The sequence below is a fragment of the Carya illinoinensis genome, chromosome 10 (genome assembly GCF_018687715.1).
Source record: "Carya illinoinensis cultivar Pawnee chromosome 10, C.illinoinensisPawnee_v1, whole genome shotgun sequence".
Lineage (NCBI taxonomy): Eukaryota > Viridiplantae > Streptophyta > Magnoliopsida > Fagales > Juglandaceae > Carya > Carya illinoinensis.
Window position 1 is genome coordinate 19,671,567 of NC_056761.1, and position 7,106 is coordinate 19,678,672.

The following is a 7,106-nucleotide window of genomic DNA, read 5'->3' on the forward strand; positions in this document are numbered from 1 at the left end:
ATGGAGACAAACAAGTTCATTTTCATCTTTAGATCGCTCCAAGATAAGCTCAGAGTTCTTAATTAAGTCCCTTGAAATTTCTAAGGACATATATTAGTTCTAAAATCTTGGTCTCCATGGGCCACTCTTCAAGAAATCAATCTAAATCATGCAATTTTCTATGTGCAAATTCATGGTCTACCTCTTGACTATATAACTCTTGATAATGTTGTTGAAATTGGGAAAGCACTTGATATTTGATCAAGGTGGAAGAAGACCCTCTCTATGGTTTAGCCTTCAAAAAATTCATTAGAATTAAAGTTGAGATAGATGTCACTAAACCTCTCCGGCAAGGATTTATGATGTCAAGAGAAGAAAACCATGAAATATGGGTAGCTATCAAGTATGAAAAACTGACAAACTTTTGTTATGCCCATGGAAGACTCAATCACTCTCAAGTTTTCTATGGCTATCTAATCTCAAATCCCACAAGACTCATCTACAGTCCATGGATCAGAGCTGAATACAATAGCAGCCAAGGAAACACCCAAGTTTTTCAACAAACAAATAAAGGGCAACTTGAAGAAGTACAACCAATGAAAAATACTGCCCAATTTGCACTTTTCTATAGAAAATCTAACCAAGAGAAGCAAGCAAACAACAAGAAATAAATCAATTCGCACTGAGAGGCCAGCATAATCATACCAGAGGGCAATCTGAGAGCATCTCGTCTAGCAAACCAAAAATGATACATCTCATCCCTTCTCCATCGAGTGCATAGAACCTAGGCAAAAGCTCCATGCAAATGGCCTCTGCAAGCAACCAGACACTGTTTAGCTACAATGACCCAAACACATTTAATTATCCACCAAGAAGAGTAAATATCTTCACTATTGAACCACCAACTGAATCCAACAACCTCACCTCATACTGCAGTCAGATCTCACATTTGTCTTCAAGTTCAGAAAATAGGTAGTAGGGGGAAATAAAAGCTACAATACAGAACATTCAAGACTTCAATTTGTCACTTGAGGCAAGTCAACTGCCATGGAAATCTCAATGGTAGTAGATATACTCGGCAATGAAGGGATTTAAATCTCAGCAGTAAAAACATGGACTTGGACTCCACCAGGCCCATCAAAGTGAGCCCACCATCAACTAGCCCACCATAAACTCTCCATCCCCAACTGAGACAAGGCCACTTTTTATGAGTCCACATGATTACTATGCTAGCAGATCTACTAGTAAGAACCCAACCCAACCCCATCAATTCACACCTAAAAGACAAATGGAATTCACTAGTAATCCAAAGCCTACCAACATGGATCCAAGGCTTTCTTATTTCCCAACTGAGTGCAACCCTTCAATGGTTCAGAATTATAATCCTCCAGTTAGCTCATTTGTAGTGTTTGCTCCAAGCCCATCATCTTTCAACAACACAAAACAGAGTCAACCTTAGCTTACCATCCAAGTGATTGAAGATTCAGGCCCCCAACATGAGACTAGCCCTATGCATGTTGAATTTTCAGCAACATCTATGGAACCAACAAAAGAAACAGAAAGCAACCCAAGAGTAACCAGCCTCACTCAAGCAAATCATCCTTTTGCGGCATTCAATTCTCAAATACAAAACCAGACTCAAGCACTCCTTCCATCCAAAAGACATCAAGAAGTAGAATTTCTTGAAGCTCCGAAAAGAAAATCCTAACGTCTCATGAAAATAGAGAAAAGAGAGTCCATGGATGGTATAGCTAAAAAGCCACAATCAGAGGAATCCTCAATGGCTCTCACTCTCCTCAAAATGCACTTAGGAATAATGTGCAAAGAAAAGAAATCAAAAGGGAAAGCAAGATTCAATCTGTACAATAGGCCAACTTCACACTCCCAAGAAAAGTCCAAATGAGCTAGCAAGGCAAGCTTCAAAATGCCTCCACAACCAAATGAGAACACTGGCTTGGAATAGCAAGGGTCTAGCCTAACCCAAAGGAATCAAGAATTTAATGGCTAATATTAGGAAATATAGCCCAGAAGTAGTTTTTTTGTTGAACAACTTGGTGATGGAAGATCACAACATATCTATGGTAAATTGTATAGTTTTCCATCATTTTGTAAGATTTCTAGTTGTTTGTAAAAAATGGGGACTACTACTTATGTGGAGACCGAGTATAGATATTGAACCGGTCAATATTAATATGAATGCTATTTTTGTTTTGATGTACTCGGATCCTTCTCATCACCCTTGGCTAATTACCTATGTTTATACCCCTAGTGCAGCAAAATCTCAAAGCAAGCTTTTGGAGTCATTTGGATTCAATACATCAAGCATTCCAAGGCCCTTGGATTTGTATGGGGGATTTCAATGATGTGATAGATCAAAAAGAGAAGCACGGGGCTCCCGTTTCTTAATAATCATAATCGTGGACTCAAAACTATAATGGATAGTGACGGGTGCAAAACTGCAAGTGCACAGTATCGTAGTTTTATAACAAAGTGATAAGAAGAGTATCGTCCTCAGGGATTGGTACGTTACTTTTGCCAAATACCAAAATTATACTAATCTTGATTTTATCTAGAGAAATCACTAAGATTTTTGTAGTTGCAAATTAAACTAAGATCAACTCAAAGAGAAATACGCAAAGGAAATAAAACTGACGTTCGAAGATCAAATTAATGGGAAAGAAAACTTCTAGGAAATCGATTTCACCTAATTCTTCACTGTGCTTTTCTCATCCAGCTAATTTAATTTAATTCTTTTTGTTCATTAGGAAATCTCTAATTCATCCAACAGCCTCTTTCGATAGTCAATTGGAAATTATTCTTGTTCATCAATTCACACAAGAATATGCAAATTAATAAAGCATGAAAGCAATAAGACCGATGATTTAATTACTACATAGGTTCATACAAGTCTTTCGATCTCTATACTTTCTTATGCTAAAATATTCAAGATCTACCCTATGATTCCCTCTTTCGATAGCAAATCATAAGATTAAATATCATCTAATCAATGGCCAGTTAATTAGAAGCAATAAACTCAGAATAAATCAGATAAACAAATAGAGAATTGCCTTAAATTAGCATAGACAATCAAGCATAGTTCAGAACTAGGTTACATCGCTTATCTATAATAAATAAAATTTAGCTTATGCTAGAAATGGAATTCAACATAAACGAATTCACCATAATTGTTCTGAGAATATTGGAAGAAAATAAACGCTGAAAAATACTCCTCACAGTCGCAACTCGTCTTCAAAAACTCAAGGAAATGTTTCAATGCTTTTCTCCCGTCTATGCTCGTGTATGATTCCAAAACAAATGATTTGAATCCTTCTAGCTGTGTTTTTCTGTCCCAAAAAATGTTCTCCAGTTCAAAGGTTACGGCCATAGAGTGAAAAATCACTTTTATATGGTGTGACGGCGGAAAACCCTTGATCTGTCAAAATACGATATTCGCTCGAGCGGGGTGTCGAGCGCACATCGAGCGTTCGACTCTGCCTAATTTCACTCGAACTCACTGTCAAGCGGAAGTTGAGCATTTGAATCTGCCTGAATTCGCTCGAGGGCCAATAGCCTCCGCTCGAGCGATCTTGTAAAATCTGCAATACGAAATTTTGCAAGTCATCAGATAGACATGGTCTCATAGATATTGGTTATTAGAGTTCGCAATACACATGGTCAAACAATAGAAGTGGTATGGCACTCATCAGAGAAAGATTAGATAGAGTGATCGCAAATCAAGACTGGAGATTACTTTTCCTAATGCCTCGTTGTAGCATTTGGTGTCGATCGTCAGCTGCAAATCATCATCCACTATTGCTACAAATGACCAACAACCAGAAACCTGTCTCTTTGTTCAAATTCGAAGAATTTTAGATTCATGAACCGCTCAGTTAGAATATCATCCGAGAAGCCTGGATCAAATATTTCCAGGGCAATCTAGCTTATATACTTTGTTGAAAAATTCAAGCAACAAAAAGAAGCTCTCAAACTTTGGAACAAAAATCACTTTGGAGAATTCAAAACAATATCCAAAACCTAGAAAAAAAGTTGCTAGAGGCTCAAAGTAAGCCAATAAGCGAATTCATCCAGGAAAGAGAAAAATATCTACAACACAGCCTTCACAAGCAAAGAGAATATGAAGAATCATTATGGCGTCAAAAGTCAAGGATAGCATGGCTCACTTCAACAGACCTCGACACCAAATTCTTCCACTTATCAACAACGATCACAAGAAGAAGAAACTCAATTGAAACCATCAAGCTGGGTCCAGGTAATTGGTCTATGGATCATACTCTTATAGAAAATGTTTTCATTAATCATTTTTTATCCATATAGACTTCATCAAATCCAAGCTTCCTGGAAAATATAGAAAATTTATTTGAGAAGCAAATTACAGATCAAGAAAATGAGAACCTCCAAGCAGTGCTAAATGAGATAAAATTTTTGATGCTCTAAAACAAATTCCAAACCATAAAGCTGCAGGCCTGGATGGTATGACAGTGCTCTTCTATAAGCATTATTGGAGCATTATAAAAAATGAGGTGGTAGAAGCAGTGTAGAATTTCTTCAAGAGTGAAAAATTGCTAAACCAAATTAACCACACCAACATAGCTCTTATTCCAAAATTTCAAAATCTGAACCATCCGAGCCGCTACGGCCTAATCAGCCTCATAAATGTCATTTATAAAATCATTACCAAAATCATGGCCAATTGTTTTAAAACAACGTTAGAAGCCATTCTATCCCCACTACAAAGAGCCTTTGTCCCAGGACGCAATATAAAGGAAAAGACTATAATTGCGCATGAACTTATTCATCATCTCTAGAGAAAAAAAGGGAAAAAAGGGTCTGATGGCAATAAATCTAGATATGGAAAAAGCTTTCGATCTAGTTGAATGGGAATTCTTATTCTTAGCAATGAAGTTAGTGGGTTGTAGTCTAGGTTGGATAAATCTGATCAAAGAATGTATTACCACAGCAACCTTTTCTATTCTCATTAATGGTTCGCCACGAGATTTCTTCAATGCCCAAAGGGGATTAAGAGAAGGAAATCCAATCTCCAATTCCTCTTTATTAAAAAAGAAAGCAAGATGAGAGATGGAAGAGATAAAAATAAGTAGACTTAGCCTGCCAGTCTCACACATTCTGTTTGCAGAAGACACGATCATCTTTGCAAAACCTACCATAGATATTGCCCATGTAATCTCTAAAAGCTTAGGAAAATTCTAATAGTGGTCAGGGAAAAAGATGAATATGCATAAATCTAATCTTTATCACATGGAATGTAAACTCAATCATAAAGTCAGAAATCCACCATTGGCTTTTGTACAAAGTCTCCTCAGAAAAAATGAAATATCTGGGCCTCCCAATATCTTTTTGCATAAACAAGAAAGAAAACTTCCAGAAACTACTAAGCAGAGTGGAGAAAAAATGAGAAGGATGGAAATTAAAATTACATTATCAAGCTAGCCGAACAATGGTAATAAGAACTATAGCCAATACTATCCCTACTTATTTTATGTCAACTTTTCAGTGTCCTAAAACTATGTGCAAGATCTTAGATACGAGGTACAAAAATTTCTGGTGGGGTTTCCCAAAAGATAAGACCCATAATTTGACTCTTAAGTCATAGAAATTCATATGCCAACCAAAATTTTCTGGGGGTCTTGGAATAAAGCAAATAACAAATATTAACCAAGCACTACTCACAAAAAGGGGATGGGAAATGAGTGAAAGCCAGAAGGGTCTTTGGTATGATATACTAGCAACAAAATATCTCAGAAATTTAGATTTTTGGCAAGTATCACAGAGGCAATCAGACTCTTATTTTTGGAAAGGAATTCTACAAATAAGAGAAACACGAAGAAAAGGGAGATGCTTTCAGATCAATAATGGCCTCATCATAAATATTTGGGATGCACCATAGGTACCTACAACGGAAAATTTCAAACCAAGACCATTGCAAGGAATGGATCAAGCTCACCCAAGACTTAAGGTTTCAAACATCATCATAGGTAGTCCAAGACACTGGGACATAGAGAAAATGCATAATTTGTTTGAGCAAGAGAGTACCAATGAAATCCAAAAAATCTCTATACCAATCTTCTCTCATAATCAAGATAGAATGATTTGAGTCCCATCCGAGAATAGAAAATTCTCAATAAAATCAGCTTACCAAGTGGTAGTCAATGGACAAGAAACGATACAACAAAATGCAACCCAAAACCTTTTCAAGTCAATTTGGAAGCTGAAAATCCATGAGGGACACAAATTATTAATATGGAAGCTGCTTTGGAATATTCTCCCAACAAAAACAAGAGAGAACGAAGTTATCTCAAGCTTAACTTTAAAAGAATGCTCGCTATGTAATCGAGCTGGAGAATCCTCACTTCATCTTTTTGTCAAATGCCCTATAATGAAAATACTATGGAGTCAAAGCTCATGGCCTTTAAACTTAGAAAATTTGCCGATTCACTCAATATAAGACTGGATTAGAATGATTATCCCTCCAAAGGAAGAATTAGGCCTTCAAAACGTAGAGATTCATCCTTTTTAACTCTTTGCAGTCATAACTATAGGCTTCATCTGGAAGCAAAGAAATGAGATTGTGCACAATAAACTCACTTTCTCAATGGAAGAAGGCAAAGCTCAGCTGAGTCGCATTTATCTCAACTATAAAGAAGTTTGGAAATTGGAAAGCAAAAAAAAAAAAGAAATAGTTTGAAAAATGGCAACCTCCACCTAGCATCTTCCTAAGCTACTTTTTTGATGCTGTAGTTAGAGATACTTTATGTACTATTTCCATATTATGCAGGGATCACTTTGGCAACATTTTAAAAATTCAGACTAAAAAAATCTATTCAAAGAATCCTCTAGCGGCTGAAGCATCGGCAACTCTCCTAGCCACTATAATGGGTACCTCATCTCAGCACCCTTAGGTAATATTTTAAGGCGACTCTCAACAGGTTATCTCAGTTATGGAAGACTCCTCATTTGTACCAAATTGGCATATTTCTCCCATCCTTAAAGACATCCAACTCTTATTCTCTCTCCATAAGCACTAAAAATTTGCCAAAATCCATCGAACTACAAATCGATGTGCACACTCTGTGGTGCAAAAAGTAGCT